This window comes from Triticum dicoccoides, chromosome 7B (assembly GCF_002162155.2).
Source record: "Triticum dicoccoides isolate Atlit2015 ecotype Zavitan chromosome 7B, WEW_v2.0, whole genome shotgun sequence".
NCBI lineage: Eukaryota > Viridiplantae > Streptophyta > Magnoliopsida > Poales > Poaceae > Triticum > Triticum dicoccoides.
The window spans coordinates 439,668,580-439,691,691 of record NC_041393.1 but is presented as its reverse complement, the minus strand read 5'-3'; positions in this window follow the sequence as shown (position 1 = coordinate 439,691,691).

The window sequence follows — 23,112 nt, the reverse complement described above, 5'->3', positions numbered from 1 at the left end:
ACTAGGTAGTTGAGAGAGTTGCCATGTGCTCACAAGCATGCTAGGGCAGTTGCCATGTAAAAGGAAGAGTTGCCATCTGCTTACGTGCGCGTTAGGGCAGTTGCCATGTACGTGCACGTTAGGGCAGTTGCCATGTACCATGCAAAAACACATGGCAACTCGGTAAAAGAGAGTTGTCATCTGCTTATGTGCACACTAGACAGTTACCGTGTACCCTGCAAAAACACATGACAACTTGGGTAAAAAAAAGAGTTGTCACTTTCTTATAAAGCACACTAGCGGCAGTTGCCATGTGCACTGCAAAACACATGGCAACTAGCAGCTTAGGTGTGGGAGAGGAGACGGACGTGTGGGCGAGATGGCAAATGCACACACACTAGCTCTTGTGCGTGCGTGCAAAGTGGCGTGTGGGTGAACTGCATTTCACCCACACACCAGCCCCTCCCGTGTGGTGAAACGGTCATATGGGCGACCGGGTGAACGCCCACACACCAGACCAGTCCTACGTGGCACTAGAAATATGCCAAGATTCGCGCGCTTACGAACGGACGCGGATCCACGCGTGTGGGCGAGATGCAAACGCGAATTTATATCATTGAGTTCATTGTAGAATGAACTTTTGGTTAATTCAACAACCTAAATTCACGTGCTCGGCTTATGTTCCCTCTGCCATCCGTAGGGAGTAACAAAAGATACTTTTATGTGTAGTATACACTACTAGTACATAACCTCATAATTAGCGGTGTTCCGATATGCACACTAGCAGCATCTTGGCGGAGCGCTTCAAGTATAACATTGCTGATAACATGCTAGTAGCAGCGTCCAAATGAAATGCTGCTACTGTATTCAACGTTAGTAGTGTTCCACTAGAATGCTACTCTTCGGCGGTGTTTCGTGCCCAATGCTCCAATATTTTACAAACTACCAGCACACCATTTAGATAATTGAACGCCGCTAATGTACAATACAGTCATGTGCCCAATTTTTCTCTGGCTGCATTTGGTTAGAAATTGTTTTTTTTTTGGTGAGAAAGGTTAGAAATTGGTTCAATGGCAGCAAAAGAAGAATCCAAATAATGAAGTTGCACATGCACTTTAAACAATAACTAGAAGTATTCGCAAACATCGACTTCAACTAATAATTGTCGTTACACATTTAATAAAGTACTTAATAACACCAATCCCGAACACAGTTACAAAAGCAAAGTACTCCCCCTGTTCCTAAATATAAGTCGTTTTAGAGATTTCAATAAGGACTATATACAGATATATATAGACGTTTTTTAAGTGTAGATTCACTCATTTTGTTTCGTATGTGTCGTATTGAAATCTCTAGAATGACTTATATTTAGGAGCGGAGGAAGTAGTTAGTACGATAAGCACGCAGCACGGTAGAGGAGTACTTATACTACACACAAGAAGTACTAATTAAGATGCAAGCCTACTCGTCGTCATCAGCCTCCCAGTTGTAGATGGTACGCATGAAGGGGATGGGCTCATCAGCATGTCCTAGGTGTAGCATGATGATCAACTTCTCACCTTCATCGTAGTAGTTGTGACAGTAGTAGTTGTTGTCACGAATCTCCTTCCAACCATTTACGTCAAGACGTCCATCATCTCGCGATGTGGAGTACGTGGTAACCATGTCAACTATGTCAGAGATGACAATTTGTATGTCACCACTACCTCGATTCTGCATTTGTTGAGGCACCACGACACATGCGAGTTTCTGTTGCAAAACACAAGTAGTATATATATATATATTGAAAAACATGAATAACATGACATTATATTGAATACAATTACAATGATGCATGCGATCTTACTTGGAGTGGCCTGTCCTTCTGAACATTGCCCTTGTTTATCATGTGAACTAATGGCACAAAGGACCAATTGTATGAGCCAGTTTGGACATCCACAACACGGTCCCGGATGTTGTCCACAAATTCCACCACAATGTCCATCTCCTGCCAAGTAAGAGTTGTACCTAAAGTGACATGCCTTTTGTCGACTATCCTACGTGTACCCGGGGACACGTCCCAGTAAGCTGTCCAAATGTATATGTAAGCAAGTGTAGTTATGCACAACAACTAAAATTAGCGTTACTTGAAAAGATTGTTTCATATTTCATAAAATACTTACACTGGGGAAGCACTCGAGGAGTAGGCAACCACAGTCTCAGATGAAGATCACCTTGGCCAATATTGTAGAAGTCGATCCTCATCCCTACATCGCAGTCGTAGGTCTTGGTCAATCCTCGCCAACCGGGGCGACCGAAGAAGGTTGTTTCTCTTTCATTTCTTACTAAAACCTTGAAGTTGAATCCCTCCGTTGTTTGAAGGTGGGACTAACCTATGGTTGGTTGCCCCACAGAAATGTGTAGCATCTTCAGGACCTCGAGTCTCGCAAAGCAAGGGCCAATCAATGAAACAAAAGGAGGGCAAATCAGACATTTGTGAGCCACATCATGCATGAATGTAGGAAATCTCAACCGGTTATGAAATCACCCCTTATTACAACATACTATTATCCGGTTGAAGTCCTCTCCTAGCACAAGGGAGAAGCGGTTTGTCGTCATCCACCTTTGCACTTGATGAACCACCCTGCACCGCCTAACCCGGTTGTCGCCAAACCTAGGACACACACGTGCCATTTATGCACTCGAAATCATTGCATTCAAATGTTTGTCATGCGCGGGAAATTACTACACACAATATAGTTGTGTGCATTCTGCTAACACCCTATTCTACTAACCCTTAAGACGTTATTATACTAACAAACTGTTGGAAATATGCCCTAGAGGCAAAATATTATATTATTATATTTCTATGTTCATAATTAAGAGTTTATATTTCATGCTATAACTGCTATGATCTTGGAATATGTGATTCAGTGGAAAACTCGTATGTACGTGTGGAATGATAAACGGTAAAGAATAGGTTCCTAGTCTTGCCTCTAAGACTGGCTCAAGTGTTGTCGGTGATCATGTTTCCCGGATCTTAGGATATTGTTAAGTGTAACGATAGTCCTAAAACAATATTGAGAGTATGACGTTAGAAGAACGATCATACTGAATCAACCCAAACTTGTCTGTTATGAATTGAGTTTATATTGTAATAGCATGGAGTATTAACGTGTGATTTTTCTCCTTAGACCATGAGAGTAACATAGTCACTTCTTACCGTAAGGTGGACTTTGGGGCTGCTCAAATGCCACCTGTAACACGGTGATCATAACGATAACTTACAAGCTTATCGAAAAGTTTGACAAGGTACTAGATAGCTCGAGAGTGGGATTTGCTCCTCCGATGATGGAGATATATTCTTAGGGCCCTCTCAGTGTGATGGCATCCATCATCGTCTGGCCAGACACAGGTGACTACATCACGGGGATGCCGGAAACGGCAACAAGAAAGAAGAACAAAAACCGGTAACAAGGATAATGGTATAGTGAGCATGTGATGACTCAGGAGGATACCCATGCATCCCTGGTTTTGTGAAGTATCGCAAAGCAAAAGGAACATCACATGATAACCAAAGGTTCACTCCAATATCATTCTGTGCTCATAGGGATCGATATGGACGTCCGCGGTTCCGCTATCGGTCATTGAACGAAGGGGTTTCGTTCATGTCTATGAGTTACCGAACCTATGGGGTCACAAGATTATGGAATCAAGATATACTGAGTGTTAGTAGGACGGGAGTGATGAGAATATATTTTTGTAAATGTTTCATAAATATTCAAAATAGTTTTCAGAGGATCTGGAAGCATTTCGGGGTCACCGGAAGGGTTTCAGAGAGTATCGGGTAATACCGAGTATTACCGATAAATAATATATAGGTGAAAAATATTTCTGGGGCTTTTAAATTATATATAAAAGGGTCTAATATTTATTAGAAGGCTTTTATACTAAATTTAATACCAACGGGCCTTAAAAGGCCAAATCGGGGAAGGAGCACTGGGCCAAGTTGGCCCATAGGAAGTGCCCCCCTTCTTTATAGGGGGATTCGAGTTGGGGATGATACGTCCATTTTGCATCATGTTTTTTTACTGTTATTTATAATGTTTTTGGTCATTATTTCACTTTATGATGCAATCCTAATGCCTTTTCTCTCTTAATTTGCAAGATTTATATGGAGAGGGAAATTACCGACAGCTAGAATTCTGGACCTAAAAGAGCTACAACAGAGATAGCTATTCTATGGAGCTCCAAATGACCTAAAACTTTATGAATATTTTATTGAATATATAAAAAATACTGGAACAGAGAAATACCAGAGGGGGGGCACCTGCTTCTCACAAGGCAACAGGGTGCGCCCACACTCCAGGGCATGCCCTGATGCCTTATGGGTCCCACAGCAGGCCTCCAGTGCCCTCCTTCTGCTATATGAAGCCTTTTGCCCTAGAAAAAAAATAAGAGAAGAATTTTAAGATGAAGCGTCGTTGTCTCAAGGCGGAACCTAGGAAGGAGCACTTTTGCTCTCCGACGGAGCGATTTTGTCAGGGATATGATACGTCTCCAATGTATCTACTTTTCCAAACTCTTTTGCCCTTGTTTTGGACTCTAATTTGCATGATTTGAATGGAACTAACCCAAACTGACGCTGTTTTCAGCAGAATTGCCATGGTGTTATTTTTGTGCAGAAATAAAAGTTCTCGGAATGACCTGAAACTTCACGGAGACACATTTTGGAATTAATAAAAAATATTGGCGAAAGAATCAACCAAAGGGGGCCCACACCCTGGCCACGAGGGTGGGAGGCGCGCCCTACCCCCTGGGCGCGCCCTCCTACCTCGTGGCCCCCCTGGACCTCCACCGAACTCAACTCCAACTCCATATATTCACGTTCGGGGAGAAAAAAATTAGAGAGAAGGATTCATCGCGTTTTACAATATGAAGGCGGGCGCCAAGCCATGTTCTTCCTCGGTAGGGCAGATCTGGAGTCCGTTCGGGCCTCTGGAGAGGGGAATCCATCGCCATCATCATCATCAACCATCCTCCATCACCAATTTCATGATGCTCACCGCCGTGCGTGAGTAATCCCATCGTAGGCTTGCTGGACGGTGATGGGTTGGATGAGATTTACCATGTAATCGAGTTAGTTTTGTTAGGGTTTGATCCCTAGTATCCATTATGTTCTAAGATTGATGTTGCTATGACTTTGCCATGCTTAATGCTTGTCACTAGGGCCCAAGTTCCATGATTTCAGATCTGAACCTATTATGTTTTCATGAATATATGAGTGTTCTTGATCCTATCTTGCAAGTTGTAGTCACCTACTACGTGTTATGATCCGGCAACCACGGAGTGACAATAGTCGGGACACTTCCCGGTGATGACCGTAGTTTGAGGAGTTCATGTATTCACTAAGTACTAATGCTTTGATCCGGTACTCTATTAAAAGGAGGCCTTAATATCCCTTAGTTTCCAATAGGACCCTGCTGCCACGGGAGGGTAGGACAAAAGATGTCATGCAAGTTCTTTTCCATAAGCACGTATGACTATATTTGGAATACATGCCTACATTACATTGATGAACTGGAGCTAGTTTTGTGTCACCCTATGTTATAACTGTTACATAATTAATGCCATCTGACATAATTATCCATCATTGATCCATTGCCTATGAGCTCGTTTCATATTGATCTTTGCTAAGTTACTTTTCCGTTGCCACTATTACGATTGCTACAAAACTACTACTGTTACTTTTTCCACTCTTACCGTTACTTCCATACTACTTTGCTACTAAATACTTTGCTACAGATATTAAGTCTTTCAGGTGTGGTTGAATTGACAACTCAGCTGCTAATACTTGAGAATATTCTTTGGCTCCCCTTGTGTCGAATCAATAAATTTGGGTTGAATACTCTACCCTCGAAAACTGTTGCGATCCCCTATACTTGTGGGTTATCAAGACCTTTTTCTGGCGCCATTGCCGGGGAGCATAGCTCTGTTCTCAGAGTCACTTGGGATTTATATCTGTTGATCACTATGAGGAATTTGAAAGATCAAAGAACCAAGATTTTTCCCTCAACTACGAGGGGAGGTAGGGAACTGCCATCTAGCACTCTACACTTGATTCACCTTCTGTTTTGAGTAAACGTGTGACACCTATACCTGATATTGATTCTGATATGTCGCATGTTATTGATGATACCACTTTTGCTATGCATGATGCTTATGATGATACTACTTCTCTGCTTGATAATACTGTGCCACTAGGTGAATTTCTTGATGGACAACTTGCTAGGGTTAGAGAGAATGAAATTACTGAAATTGATGATATTAATGAAAGTGATGATGAATATTCTCTCCCTAGATATGAATTGCCTGTTGTACCTGAGGGTTATATTATGGACGAAGAAACTGCTAGAGACTTTCTTTCTTGCAATGATAGATATGATCTTAAGAAACTATTAGCTAAGCTGAAAGAAAAGTCTTTGAATGCTAGAATGCAATATGATCCTATGTTTGCTACTTCGCCTATCTGTGTTACTGATAAGGATTATGAATTCCCTATCGATCCTGAGTTAATTACTCTGGTTGAATCTGATCCTTCCTATGGCTATGAATCTAAACCTGTTGTGGCACATCTTACTAAATTGAATGATATAACCACCCTATTTACTCATGAGGAAAAAAATTGCTATTACTATATTCTTAATTTGTTTCTTTCTTGTTAAATGGTGATGCTAAAATATGGTTTAATTCTCTTGCTCCTGGTTGTGTGCGTAGTCCCCAGGATATGATTTATTACTTCTCTGCAAAATATTTTCCCGCTCATAAGAAACAAGCTGCCTTGTGGGAAATATTTAATTTTGTACAAATTGAAGAAGAGAGTCTCCCACAAGCTTGGGGGAGGCTTCTCCAATTACTTAATGCTTTGCCTGATCATCCTCTCATGAAAAATGAAATAGTTGATATCTTTTATAATGGACTAACCGATGCTTCCAGAGACCACCTGGATAGTTGTGCTAGTTGTGTTTTCAGGGAAAGAACTGTTGAGCAAGCTGGATTGCTATTGAATAATATATTAAGCAATGATAATGATTGGACACTTCCTGAACCAACTCCTAAGCCAACTCCGAAGAAAAGGGGTATTCTATTTCTCAGTCCTGAAGATATGCAAGAAGCAAAGAAAACTATGAAAGAAAAAAGGTATTAAAGCTAAAGATATTAAGAATTTACCGCCTATTGAAGAGATACATGGTCTTGATAACCCGACACAGGTAGTAAAGGTAAATTCTCTCTATAGATTTGATGAAGGTGATATTCCTCATAATAAGTTTGCTAGTCAATGCTTGGATGAGTTTGATAATTTTATTTTTAAACAAGAAAACTTCAATGCTTATGTCGGTAGACAATTGAAACATAATGCTTATATGGTTGAACACTTGAGTGATTATATGTCTAGAGTTAAAAGCGATTGTAAGCTTATTAGTAAACATGCTTCCATGGTTACAACTCAAGTAGAACAAGTGCTTAAGGCACACGATGATTAACAAGGCATTATCCAGTTGGTAAGGCTGATTAACAAGGATTTTTTATTAGTTGGTAAGAACCGACTTAACTTAATAGTTTAAGTCGGCCCTTGGGGTCTACAGATCCAATTGATTTATATGAAGTGAAGAAATGGCTTAACTTCATAGTTTAAGCCGGCCCTTGGGGGCTACAGGATTTGGTTCACAACACAAAAAGATATCTAACAAGTCTATGTCATATTATATCCTATCATATTCAGTAGACTTGGGGGATAAAGAAATGTATCTCGTATGAGAGCAAGAATTAGATACCTCATGTTTCTGATGCATATGCTTGACCATGTCAATCTCCAAGTCTCGGCTGTTGTGTACTTGGTTCAAAAAGCTAGAGAAGATTTCACTACAACTCAAATGAGAGTAGTTGGCCATGTCAAATTTGACCTTCTGCTGCTCAACCATCTCTTCCTTAGCAGAATGTTTAGCCAGAGCTACATGATTTCCTGGTTCTTGGAAACTAGAGCCAGTGATCACAACTTCCTCAGTATCCGGCTTGAGAGGTTTAGTTGGGCTGGATGGTTCAGCAATCTTCGGCTCAGTAAACCACTGGATCAACAGAGGTGCCACGGTTTTCTGGTGGCGGGTCATCAGCAGGATTATCAGGTTGTTGCACAGAGGTATCTGAAATTGGTGCATGTTTCTCCGGCTCATGAGGTTTGGGGTCTTAGGAGGGCTTGTTGGTTCTGGCCTTCTTGCTAGGCTTTGCTTTCCCACTACATGAAGATTCAGAAAGTAAGTATGAGCTTAAAGATGTCAAAAGAGACACATGTTTAAGTTGATACCCAGGGGCGGTTTTGAAAGGGGGAAGCTGAGTCTGGGATGAGTCGCCAGACGAAGAGTGACAGATCCCCTGAAAAGTTAAGCCGAAGGCATGAAGTGTTGGATGGATAATATTTAGGTTAAAAGTAAACAAGTGTTGGAGTTTTTACCTCATTTCGGCGTTTGCGTGGAGTTGGCGTGTTGGGTAAGCCAGAGGAAAGTTCTCCGCCTCCACTGTTCCAGGTTTGGCGCCGATTCTCATGCTGTTATTGCTTCAAAATAAAGTTGGGATCCATGTGAGCTAAAGGGTTAGAAAACCTTACTTTTTGGATCACGCGTCGGATTTTCTGTCTTGGCAAAGGCTCTGAGTCGGAGGAAATAATTGTTACCTCGTCATCAACCGGCTGGCTGCTCTCCGCGTCGCCCTGATAGTAATCAATGTCAATAAGGTGGATGGAAAAGGAGCCAAGGGAATCAAGATCTACCTCCAACTCTTCAGATTCATCCACGTTAAACATTTCGGCAGCAGTGGATGTCTTCTTGCTTCTCTTCATTGCTCTGGTCTTGACTCTGGCCTTCTTGGCGGCTTTCTCATCATATCTCTTGTCCCAGAAAGCGGACCTAGCCTGAAAAGGTTTACTATAAAGTCAGAATGTTCAGGTTTATGAGTGGTAAGATAGCAGGTAGATAAACCAGAAAAGGCATACCTCTGGTGCCGGGTTAAGGACGCAGAAGGGATTCAGACCCACTCTGCTGCAGCTTTCCAATGACTCATTGAGGAGAGTCTTGGTCATTTCATTGATAGCCTTATCAGTCAAACGCTTTGAGTTGTAACGAAGCGGGTCTTTGGTATCACCAGTGTATGAGCACATTAAGCCGGGTCGGCGGCCTAACAGTATGATTCTCCAAGCTACCCAACACCGAACCAGATCAATTTCAGTTAATCTGTTGCCCAGTAAAGCCCTAACCTTGGAAAAGGTAGGCATAAGCTTGGCCCGTTCAGTAGTGCCAAGTCAGGAAGAGGATGCTTCGGGTTGAGCCGTTGGTCACGAAAGCCGGGCAAAAGATTTTCATTAGCCGGAGAAGTATCCTTGCAGTAAACCCAGGTTTGATTCCAGTCTTTGGGGTGACTTGGAAGTGAAGCATAAGGAAAAATGGCGTCTCTGCGATGCTGAATTGAAATTCCTCCGAGTTCTTGACTAGGGCCGTCAGTAAACTCATTCTGGTGGTTCAGATAGAAATATTCTCTGAAAAGGTCGACACTGGGTTCCTCTTGAAGGTATACTTCATAGAAAACCTAGAAGTTGCAAATAGAGTTGGGCCCGATATCTTGAGGGTGAAGTTGCATGAAGTGCAGAACATCCCGGAAGAATTTTGACCCAGGCAGTGAAAAGCCCCGGTTCATGTGGTCAGTGAAAACAATAACTTCGCTTGCTTGCGGCTGAGGTTTAGCTTCTTCTGGGTTAGGAGCACGCCAATGAATGACATCCTTAGCCGGCAAAAAACCAATCTTCACATAGTCTTCAAGCATAGCTTCGGTGATAATGGAGGGGACCCAATCACAGGAGGTGACTGTCTTGGTCATGATCGGATGCAAGGCCTGCAGTAAAGTGAATAAAAATTAAATCGGTGAATATATGGCAAGCTACATGTGGTTGTCTCAAACTGCAGTGCAAGGATAAAATTATGAAGAATCAATTCAGATAAGCTAGCTTGGTTTAAACCGGAAGATGGCCGGGTTATGGATTTAAGCGGATAATGGCGGCTTACCCGGGGCCTAATGTAATATGGCGGGTCATGGTTTATGTCGTGAGCCGCCATGGCAGTTTGGGGATTTAAATCTATCAATGGAGAATTTTTGCTAAGGGGCAGACAAACAGGTTTCGTAAGCTAGTACTATAAATTTGGATCTGTGACAGTTCATGAAAAGCAGTGAAAATAAAGCCAAAGGTGGCGGCAGTGGAAAAACCTAGATGTGTTAATATGGTTCTTGGCAAAGGACATGCTACTTCAATGGCAAAAATGGTGACAAAACCACTTCCGCACAAGATCTACGACCTATTCAGATTGGAAACTACAAGAACTGAAGAGGATAAGAAAGAACTATAAGAACACCGACGAACAAGTACAAACCCTAAAAACAGATCTGAGGAAGAAGTGGGAGGCGTGCTTACAGGCGATAAGGATCGGCGGTGGCGCACTGGAGCTCTCTAGTCTGGTTAGGGTGATGCGGCGGCCTGAGTTGGTGCAGCAGCTAGAGGTCGCGACGGCGGAGGACGAGCAACCGTGTGGCTGAGAGGAGGAGGAAGACGAAGAAGGAAGCAGGGGGGAAATGAAAGAGACCCTCGTACCTATTTATAAGGGGGGCGAGCATAAGACATGCACATGAATCTAGGAGACCGAAATCGTCGCATGGCTATAGGAACGCCTCGATTTTTGGGATGTTTATTAAGATAAGGATCAGCTAAGATGCTTCGAGCCCAGTGCGCAGTTAAGGTAAAGTGACGTCATGGTGGTTTAAGAGAATTCCAAGAGCTGACGTCATGGCGGGTTACAAGAGGTAGTGCAGGTTCACGTCTCAGGTGTTGAAGATTGATATGAACAAGTTCAAATCAACCTGGGGCCCAATGTTGGGGATAGAACTACCAGGTATGAACCGCCCAGGAGGGGCCAGGCCATACGACTAGTGATAACCCATGAAGGGGGCGGGTCATAAGAAGCCCGCTGACGGCCCAAGACCCAGAGGCGACTTAGGGCCCAGAAGGATGAACCGCCATGAGGATAAACTTGTATTGTAAGGCAGGCGTAGTTAGTCAATGAGCTGGACACATTGTCTATGAGACAGCCGGGACTCGGTAAGCCGCCGAGCGTTAACCTGTGTATATAAAGGGACGACCTGGCGGCGAGTTAGGGCAGCAAAGAAAGATATCGAGAACTAGGTCAAGCGTATTCGCTTCCTGGTAATCGAAGCCCAAGCAATAACCACCCTACACTGGATTAGGCTGTTACCTCCACCGCGAGGGGCTGAACTAGTATAAACTCTCAGTGTCCCTTGTCCCATTTAACCCCTTCAAGCTAACTACGTTGCAATGGTTCCACACCTAAGTCCTTACGCTAGGACGTCTGACGTGATAATTCCACGACACTAAGGGTGATGGGCCCAGACCCCGGAGTGCTCAGGATGTAGACCAGCAGGGACCTCTCTGCTGAGCCTAGGTAGGGCCGCAATGTGTTGATCTTCCAAGGCCGGGCATTGACCCAGAAAAGTGTGTCCAGCAGGAGTAATCAAGCGTGTTGGAAAACGTGGTGCACCCCTACAGGGAAGATTATCTATTAATAGCCGTGTCCACAGTAACAGACATTCAGACTTGTATCCTGATCTTATATAACTAGAAATGGATACTTGAGATATGTGGCTCCGAGATTGCTTTTCCGCAGGGAGTCGGGGAAGGATCTCTGGGCGTTGATTCTACAACATGTTTGTTAAATATTAAAATGCTATTCTTTACTCTTCTACATGCTGCAAGATGCTCGGAGCTTCTTGAAGATGCTAGTATTCGTTAGGCTAGGCCTTCCCTTCTATTCTGGCATTCTGCAGTTCAGTCCACAGATACAACCCTTCCATTTGATACCAATGCATACTTAGTATAGATCTGATGCTTGCGGGTACTTTGGATGAGTACTCACGGTTGCTTTGCTACCCCCTTTTCCTCTTCTTTCTTATTTTTAGTTGATGCAACTAGATGGTGGACCCCTGGAGCCAGATGCCACTGCCGACGGATATAACTTCCCGGAGACTGCCGATGAGTAGGAGTAGTTAGGAGGTCCCAGGCAGGAGGCCTTGCATTAAATTTTGCTACTATAATTGATTGCTCCTATTCTGATGCATAGCCTGCTTTTGTACCTGCTATTGTTACCTATCTGCTTATCCTAAACTACTTAGTATAGGTTGGTTGGTGATCCATCAGTGACCCCCACCTTGTCCTTGCTGCCCCTGCTTCATCATTGATGACTCGATCAACGTGATCGACGACCAGACCCGACACCTCACATCACATCACCCCCTTTGTTGTTCGACTTTGCAGAGATACTATCGAGTGACAAGGGTGATACCGCATAACACACTCCTGATGATAACTTAGTGCAGCTATTAGGTCGTGGTCATCGAGATTCCTCCTTCACCACTCCTGATACGACTCTGTCGTGCAACCTCTCAAGAGTGGACCTCGAGGGTGATTCCTCCCACGTTCACCTTGATGATTACATTGAGTGGAATCCCCCGAGGGTGATTTCTCGGGGTTTTTCCCCTTGATGTTTTGGACACATGGTTACCCGTACTTTACTTGAGACCATTGTTGAAGTCGGGTCGGCCCTGAGGGGTACCCGTGAGTTGATGTCAAAGTCAGACGGGCTCGTAGAGCACCCACGACTTTTCTACGAGGCACAATCGGGCATTCTGGGCCCTTACCGTAAGTCCACGAGACGAGGCGACGGGGTCACATTATCGCGAGTCTCTGCTCGTCTCCGCGAGCCCCCAATGCACTAACAGGTTTGGGTATTTGTTCTGGGTTGGCCTCTGGCCTTTACGCACTAACCACTACATGAGAATAGTTATGTGCCTTGGCGTCATAGTATCAGCGGAAGCTTTGTCAGACGTCCACTTCAGCATTGCGACACGGCCTGGTCGGTGCCCCAGTGGAGGCGGCCTGGATCGCCCTGCGCGCAATGACCCGGAGTGCTACGAGCGATGGGCCTAGACCCCGAAGTGCTTAGGATGTAGACCGACGGGGACCTCTCTGCTAAGCCTAGGTAGGGTTGTGACGTGTTGATCTTCCGAGGCCGGGCATTGACCCAGAAAAGTGTGTCCGGCCAGAGTAATCAAGCGTGTTGGAAAATGTGGTGCACCCCTGCAGGGAAGATTATCTATTAATAGTCGTGTCCACGGTAACAGACGTTCAGACTTGTATCCCGATCTGATATAACTAGAAATGGATACTTGAGATATGTGATGGATATTAAAATGCTTTTCCGCAGGGAGTCGGCGAAGGATCTCTAGGCGTTGATTCTACAACATGTTTGTTAAATATTAAAATGCTATTATTTACTCTTCTACATGTTGTAAGATGCTCGGAGCTGCTTGAAGATGCTAGTCTTCATTAGGCTAGGCCTTCCCTTCTATTCTGGCATTCTGCAGTTCAGTCCACAGATACAACCCTTCCATTCGATACCAATGCATACTTAATATAGATCTGATGCTTGCGAGTACTTTGGATGAGTACTCACAGTTGCTTTGCTACCCCATTTCCCCTTCTTTATTCTTTCCAGTTGATGCAACCAGATGGTGGACCCTTGGAGCCAGATGCCAATACTGATGGATATAACTTCGTGGAGACCGCCGATGACCAGGAGTAGTTAGGAGGTCCCAGGCAGGAGGCCTTGCCTCTTCGATTGTGTTGCTTTTGTGCTAGCCTTCTTAAGGCATTCTTGTCACCTTATGTCTGTACTCAGATATTGTTGCTTCCGCTGACTCTTGTGTATCGAGCTTTTGTATTCGAGCCCTCAAGGCCCTGGCTTGTAATATAAAGCGTGTATTACTTTTATTTGTGTCTAGAGTTGTGTTGTGATATCTTCCCGTGAGTCCCTGATCTTGATCGTACACATTTGCATGTATGATTAGTGTACGGTTGAATCGGGGGCGTCACAGGAAAGGCATGTGTTTATGAATCCATGGTTCTCTTTCTTCACCATGTTTTCTAGCAATGGAATCTCTCTTATCATATCTTTTATTTTTAGGGGGTGGGTTATCAAGATCAGCAGCAGGTTCTATTTCAACAGCATTACCAGGTTCTTTATCATTGTCTGGTTGAGCATCTACATGAACATCATAATTGTCATTATCATTATCACTAGGTGCATGTTCATTACCAGATTGTGTCCCAGTATCAGAAATAAAAACATCTTCACTATTCTCAGGAGGTTTATCTACCTCGGGTTACTAGAAGAATGCATGGTTCTATCATTTTTCTTCTTATTTTTCTTCTTAGAGAGCTAGGTTAATTCTTTGAGAATCTTTTTCAATAATTTTAAGATGACCTTCAAGATAAAGTGGCACCTTGGTCATTCTACCTCCTCTACTCATTACTCTAACCACATGATCATTCATATTATTATTCATCTCATTAAGCAAATCATTTTGAGACTTAGCAACTTGTTCTAACTAGGTTTGGACCGTGGATTAATGTTTACCTAGACCCTTAACATCATTAGCAATTCTAGATATCAATTAACTCAAATGATCAATCATCAAAGCATTGCATTTCAGTTGCTTCATAACATACTTATTAAAGTGTTCTTGCTTAACAATGTAGTTATCAAATTCATCCAGGCATTGACTAGCAGATTTATTATAAGGAATATCACCTTCATGAAATCTCACAAGAGAATTTACCTCTACTACCTGTATCGGGGTATCGAGTCCAAGTATTTCTTCAGTAGGTGGTAAATTCTTAACATCTTCAGCTTTAATACCCTTTTCTCGTAGATTTCTTTGCCTCTTGCATATCTTCAAGACCGAGGGATATAATACATCTCTTCTTCGGTGTAGGTTTAGGTGGTGGTTCAGGAAGTGTCAAATTATTATCATTCTGCAATATATTATTCAATAGTTCTTTAGCCCGCTCAACAGTTCTTTCCCTGAAAACACAACCAGCACAACTATCTAGGTAATCCCTAGAAGCATCGGTTAGTCCATTATAGAAGATATCAAGTATTTCATTTTTCTTGAGAGGATGATCAGGCAAAGCATTAAGTAACTGGATAAGCCTCCCCAAGCTTGAGGGAGATTCTTGATATGTCTCCAAGGTATCTATAATGTATGAAGTATTCATGCCATGTTTACAACATTCTATATGGTTTTGGTATGATTTGAATGGAACTAACCCGGACTGACGCTGTTTTCAGCAGAACTACCATGGTGTTGTTTTTTGTGCAGAAATAAAAGTTCTCCAAATGCAACAAAATTTTTTGACGATTTTTTTGGAAATAAAGAGGCACTAGAAGCTTTGTGGAAGGACCAGAAGGCGAAGGAGGTGGCCACTACCCACCAGGGTGCGCTAGGGGCCTTGCTCGTGGGTTGGTGAGTAGTGGGCACCTCGTGGCCCATTTGGACATGAGACTGACACCAAAAAAATCCTATAAATACAGAAACCCCCAAAAATAACCCTAGATCAGAAGATCTGCCGCCACAAGCCTCTATAGCCATGAAAAACCAATCTAGACCCTGTTCTGGCACCATGCTGGAGGGGGAAATCATCACCGGAGGCCATCTTCATCATCCCGGCGGCCACCATGATGAGGAGGGAGTAGTCCACCCTCGGGGCTAAGGGTTTGTACTAGTAGCTATGTGTTTGATCTCTCTCTCTCTCTCTCCTCTCTCTGTTCTTGATTTGGCATGATCTTGATGTATTATGAGCTTTGTTAATATAGTTGGATCATAAGGTGTTTTCCCCTCTCTATCTTGTTGTGATGAATTGAGTTTTACCTTTGAGATTTCACTTTTATCGGATTGAATACTTTGTTGGATTCGAGAGCACTTGATGTATGTCTTGGTACTCAACTCACGGATTCCCGAGGTGACATTGGGGTAATCTATGCATAGGGGTTGATGCATGTTTTTGTCCTTGTTTCTCCGGTAGAATTATTGTGGCACTCTTTGAAGTTTTTTATGTTGGATTGAGTATTATGAATCTGAATTTGTTTGATGCATATCGCATAATTAACTCGCGGATACTCGTGGTGACATTGGAGTATCTAGGTGACATTAGAGTTGGTTGATGTGTATCATATGGTGTTATTTTAGTACGAAGTCTTGGGATGTTTGTGACACTTATAGGGATAGCTCAATAGATCGATCGAAAAGGATAACTTTGAGGTGGTTTCGTACCCTACAAACAATTTCATCTTATGTTCTCCGCTAGATATGAACTCAGTGATTCTTCATCGCACATTGAGGGATGGTTGTATGATCCAATTATATTAGCATTGTTGAGAGATTGCACTAGCGAAAGTATGAACCCTAGGCCTCGTTTTCAAGCATTGCAATACCGTTTGTGCTCACTTTTGTCACTTGCTACCTTGTTTTTTATTGTTCCTATTACAAAAATCAATATATACTATCATTAATACACTTGTATCACCATCTCTTCGCCGAACTAGTGCACTGATGTTTGCTTGAACTACATCGGTATTTCCCCAAAGAGGAAGGGATTGTGAAGCACAACAACGGTAGGTATTTCCCTCAGTGATGAGACAAAGGTTATTGAACTAGTAGGAGAACCACGCAACACCACTTACACAACTCCTGCACACAAAGAACAAATACTTGCAACCCGACATAAGAGAGGGGTTGTCAATCCCTCACGGGTAAAAAGATAGATAAAATTGTGGTAGATTGGATAAATAGATCTCTCAGGAATGCGAGATAAAATAAATAACTAAAAATTGCAGCAAGGTATCTTTATATTTTTGGTTTAATAGATCTGAAAGTATGTCACATCCCTAGCTTCTGGCATTGCTCTAGGTTAGCTTCATGTGTGCATCATGTCTATATTTTTGAAACTTGAATTGAGGAATATTGGAAGCCTCAAAACCCTAAATAAAAGAGGGGCAAAAACCCTAGAAATCTCATTCATTGCTCCAAAGTGCTCCTCTTAAATGTTTGATAATTTTTGGTAAGGGTTCTGGTCCCAACCAAAATATTGAACATTTTTAAGGATTTATTTTTGGGACTTTGGATTTAATTCATTAGCTATTTGAATTTGAATTATATTCATATAATTAGAATATAATTTCAAATACCCCTGAAATATTTTATAAGCTTTTGGAAAAGTCCATCTAGCAATATAAAATATTCAGAGGAGTTTTTGGCATTGTTTGAATTATTTTAAATTCAAAACAGTGGCAAAAAGAATTAAATAAAACAAAACAGAACAGAAAAATATAAAACAGAACTTACCTGGACTTACCTGGCCTCACCCGTGCAGCCCACCAGAGCCGGCCCAGCTCCTGTGCTGGTCCAGCACTGTGCGGCCCAGCCCACCGTGGTCGCCACCGTCTTCAACCTCCTGCCAGTAGGCAGGAGGGCGTGTGCCCGACGCGCGCGCGCACGCTCCGGCCACCTCCTGCTTACCTGCTCGCCGCTGGAGGCACCCGAGGGAGCCACGCACTCCCCCTCGCCCCTTGCACCTCCCCTCTCTTCCCCTGGACCCCGTTCCCTCCTCTGCTTCCCTCCCGCGCACACCACCGAGCGGAGCTCGCCGTCATCGTCGCCGTACCCATGGCCACCGGCCACCCCTAGCCTCGCCGGTGCACCCAGGAGCTCCTCCTCGACCCCCTCTTCCTTCCCACCGATCCACAGCCCTCCGGAAGCCCTGCATCGCCGCCATCGCCGTCGTCTTCTACCTCGGACCCGCCGGCCATCTTCGTCAAATTCGCCGGCTCCGGACCGTCCCCGACCTCGCCGAGCGTCCCCTCGTCATCGCCGTGAGTCACTGACCCTCTCCCCTAACTCAGCATGCTCCCCTCCGTGCCGTAGCGCCGTTCCCCACGAGCACCGAAGCCACCGTCCACCATTGCTGCTGCACGCATAGCCTCCGTGCTCCCCTGGCCCCACTGAGCTGCTCTTAGTGCTCCCCATGACTAGCAGGTGCTGCCCAGCCTCTCAGCTCGCTCGCTCGCCAAGCGTAGCCCCGTGCCCGTGCTGGCCCGAACTCCGGTCGCCGCCGCGGGCCCCGTTCCGGTGAGCTCGGGCCACCTCAGCCCCTGCCGTTTGCACAGATGGATGCGGGCGACTCCCAGCTACGCGTAGAGCCCCTCCTCCGTCCGTTTGGTCGCCGGAGCACGAAACCCGAAGGCCTCCGCCGCCTCGGCCTCGCCGGCGACTCACCGGCGGTGGGTTAGGCCCTGTTGACTAGGGGTTTGACCCCCCCTGGGTCGATGACAGGTGGGGCCAGCCCCCCCTGTTAATTAGTTTAGTTTATTTTAACTAATTACCCCCCCTGCTGACACTGACATGCGGGCCCAGGCTCTAATTAAAATTAGGTTAGTTAGTTAGTCACTGACGTGTGGACCCCACACGTCAGGTTTGACCCTGACCGACCCCTGTTGACTTGCTGACGTCACGGTGACGCACTGCTGACGCAGTAAAGGTTTTCTGGAATTTAAATAATTCTTAAATGATTTATTAATTCCAGAAAATGCCTAAAACTTCAATAAATCATAGAAAATTAACCGTAACTCCAAATTAAATAATTTATATATGAAAAATTATCAGAAAAATTCAAGGAATCCATCTGTACCATTTTCATGCATGTTAGAACAACTTATAGCTGCTGTTTAGCACAAATCAATTAAATGGCATTTGAATAATCACATATGGAGTTTGAATTTGAATCTTGTATTCATACCAACTTCATTTAATCTGTTGCTAGTTGCATTAGCCCAAAACACATTCATTTTGCCATGTCATGATCATGCATCATATTGTGCATTGCATTGATTGTGTTCCCTTTTGTGTTGCCGATATTTGTCCCCTCTCGATAGACGTGATACCGATGATGTGATCGTTGACACTGATGAAGACTCAATGCTATCTTCAGAAGTGCCAGGCAAGCAAAACCCCCTTGTTCATTCCGATACAATCCCACTCTCTTGCTCCTGCTCTCTTTTACTGCATTAGGACAACAACGATATATTTGTTACTTGCTGCGGTAGCTGAACCCCTTTATCCTTTGCATGACCTGTCATTGCCACAGTAAATAGATGAAACCCACTAGCATGAGTAGGAGTTGTTTGAGCCCTGATGTGCCTACTCATTCATGCTTGATTGTCATGCCTGCTACTGCTTAGAGTCGAGTCAGGTCTGATTTATCAGGGATGAATCAGAGGCGTGTGAACATGTCCTACTGTGTGTGAGCTAAGTGTGTGAACACGATTTGGTAAAGGTAGCGGTGAGAGGCCATGTAGGAGTACATGGTGGGTTGTCTCATTGCAGCCGTCCTCAGGAACTGAGTTCTGTATTTGTGATCCATGAACAGCTACTACCACGCATTGGGTTCCGGTAACTCGACCCCTCTCGACTTATTAATCAACATGATCTCTGTCCAGGAGTTGCAACTAGTTTCTGGTGTTTGTAGGTAGTGTTAGTAGTCTACCAAGTGGCACCCGGTACAGGTGGGCTTGGGACAGACTAGGCACAGTGGCACGGTGTACCAAGTGGCACCCGGTTGGTGGGCTTGGGAACCCTGCACACATCGTTTGGGGCCGTGAGCGACACCCCGGCCGGATCTCCTTGCGGATGAAACCCGAATAGGCGATACACCTGGACTAGAGACTTGTTCGGTTAGTCAGGTCGTGGCCGACTCCCTCGCCCGGCTTCCGCTTGAAGGTTGCCGAGGTACATGACGTGTACAGGGCGGTAAGTGGCGAGAGCGTGTGTGAAGAAGTACACCCCTGCAGGGTTATCATTATCTATTCGAATAGCCGGATTCCTCGGATATGGAAACGTGGACCCCTTATATCAGTTCATAGACAAGTGAAAGTGGATACTCTAAAATACGCAAGATAAGCGTGAGTGCTATGGATGGCGTTCTCGTAGGGAGACGGGAGCGGATCCATAGTGGTGTATTGGTTGGTGAATATGTGGACTCGTGTGCGCCACCTCAAAAGAGTTACTTGTAGTCGTAGTTCAGGATAGCCACCAAGTCAAAGCTGGCTTGCTGCAGTCAAACTCCACCATCCCCTTGTTGAAAATGATGCATATGTAGATAGTTCTGATGTAAGTCTTGCTGGGTACATTTGTACTCACGTTTGCCTACTTTATGTTTTTGCAGAGAGACTTCAGTCTCACTAGTAATTCCGCATGGTCTTCGACGTTTAGCTTGTTACCTCAGCTACGATCTTGTGCCCTCGGCAGGATCTGGTAGATAGTCAGGCTTCTCAGCCTTTTTCATTTCTAGATGTCTGTACTCAGACATGATAGCTTCCGCTTGTGCTTTGACTTGTATGCTCTGAATGTTGGGTCGTGAGACCCCTGTTTGTAATATCTTGCTCCTCGGAGCCTATTGAATAAATACTTGAGTCGTAGAGTCATTTTGTGATGCCATGTTGTATTGCACATATCGAGCATATTGTGTGTATGTTATTGAAATGCTTGGTATGTGTGGGATCTGACTATCTAGTTGTTTATCTTTAGTAGCCTCTCTTACCAGGAAATGTCTCCTAGTGTTTCCATTGAGCCTTGGTAGCTTGCTACTGCTCCGGAACACTTAGGCTGGCCGGCATGTGTCCTTCTTCGTTCCTGTGTCTGTCCCTTCGGGGAAATGTCACGCGATGAATACCGGAGTCCTGTTAGCCCGCTACAGCCCGGTTCACCGGAGTCCTGCTAGCCCAGTGCTACAGCCTGGATTCACTCGCTGATGACCGACACGTTCGATGCTGGGTCATGGATGCCTGTCCCTGTAAGTTTGTGCCACTTTGGATTTACGACTAGCCATGTCAGCCCGGGCTCCTTATCATATGTATGCTAGCGACACTATCATATACGTGTGCCAAAAGACGCAAACGGTCCCGGGCAAAGGTAAGGCGACACCCGTGGGAATACCGTGCGTGAGGCCGCAAAGTGATATGAGGTGTTACATGCTAGATCGATGTGGCATTGAGTGGGGGTCCTGACAGCGTTGGTATCAGAGCTTGACTGCCTGTAGGATTACCAAGCCAAACTGGTCGAAGTTGAGTCTAGAAATTCTGTAGTTATGTAAGGGAATTGATTGTGGGATGGAACGTAAGGCTCTTTTTACTCCTTATACCTCATGGCCTTCTGATCTGAGTCATCATCTTCTCTTCTACGGGGATTAAGAACTAGGCTATCTATTCTTTCTATTAGGATCACGTGTTACTAAGCAGTGGACTTATAAGATTGTTGGATTTAAGTCTCAGTTCAGTTCCTACTACTTCCGTATGTTAACTGTTGATCTCGAAACCTTGATATTGTGCTTCTGAGTGGTTATGCCACCATTTTTGTGAATGTCTCAAATCTTTTTGAGCATTTACAGCCGTTATGCTGTCCAAGTCATTCCAGGTTTCTAAATAGTCTGATGCATTTGCAAAATCCTTTCCCTCTGGTTTCGATGTTCCTTTATGCCAGCTCAATCACACTAATTGTTGAGTTGAGGTATTCTATTGCCTTGACATTATGTTGGAGTTACTATTATGACCCTAGGTGTCTCAGGGGATCATCTAGTAGTCTAGCCATGATTTATGTTCCAGTGTGATGATTCTGGCCATCATTCTCGAAAGCATCCCGTGATGCTACTTAGTAATAGGTATTCTGTTCCTGGGTTCTTGAACCCGAGATTCACTCTACCTACTTCATGTTGATAGTAATTGCTAGCGCCTTTAGGATATTAGTAACCTTTGCGATAGTCCTTGAAGTCCGTGGTATCTTCTTCTTCCAAATACCATGAACTACTTATGGCAGAAGTTCCTCGTTGAACTGAAATATCACAACAGGATTATCCTTGAGGAGTTCTCCATTCATAAATCGTGACTCTGCCAGTTCTACCTTTCTGCATGGGTTATCCGGAAGAAATATGTTGAACTTGGTTCGACATACTAATCCATGCATCCACAACTCAGAAAGTTATATGTTCCTTTGAGTTGTCCCTCTTTAGCTGTCTACTGACCTTCGTCTATCAATTGATAGTCAAGAGTATGCGGCAATCGTTCATCGATACCTATTACTCTTGTGGTCCATCAAGCCATTCTATTCCAGAATGACTAGGAGAAATGAACTCCAGTACCTCATCCATATTTAGGATTGGGTCAAAGTAGTTGTGCTCCGCAGATCAAAATGCCAATCCAGCTTCTGGTCTGCTCTACCCTGAAGTATTACCTTCTTTATGACAGGAATTTCATGAGAATTGCACCACCTTTTGTGAATTCTTGACATAGTGATACTTCTCGCCATCCTTTTTCATTCCTCGGTTCCGTGTTGTTGCAGCCGGAGTGCCGACAAGTGAATCATGATGTGTGAACTCAATACTCCTAGCAACCCCATTGCTTGGTAGTTAATGGACAATAATCCTATTCTTAGTATGTTGGTTATTGAATCACCATTCTAAGATTGATCGTGCTACCTAGTCCTTATTTCCTGGTGCACTCTTTGATTGATGAGTTAGGATTTTGTCAAGTCCTCGCTCATTTGATCATATCATCTTGCCCTGAAAAGCAAGATTGTTCTCGAGCTTAGTAACATATGGTGGTTCGTGATTCCCGAAGATCTTCTCGGAAGTATTACCAGGTTGTCACCTGACCGCTATGTTGAGCTCGTGATCAAGTTGGTTTCTTGTGAACCACCTTCTCTCCAAGAATCGGTGTTAGATATCCCTGAGCTAGTTGGTTAAGCTAAACGACAACTTGGAGGGTTGGAAGATAAAAGCTTGCCTGACTTAGTTCGTTCCAAAGGGATATTCTTGTGTAGTGTGTGTTGAAGAAAGATGATATCTTCATCGATTGGTCCCTGTGATCAGTTGCTGGACCTATCGTCTTATCAATCCTTTGATTTGAGTGTGGGCTATCGTCAAATCAAGTCAGAACCAACGATGTTCGTAATGTTGTCTTCCTCGTGGTTGATCCCTCGAGCATACACCATTATATTTTTTGGGTCTGGCCAATGCTATCACCGTGTTCACACGATGGTGGAAGTCCAGTGATATGGAAATTCCGATGAGTTGTTGTTGAGTCCATTGACAACATCCTT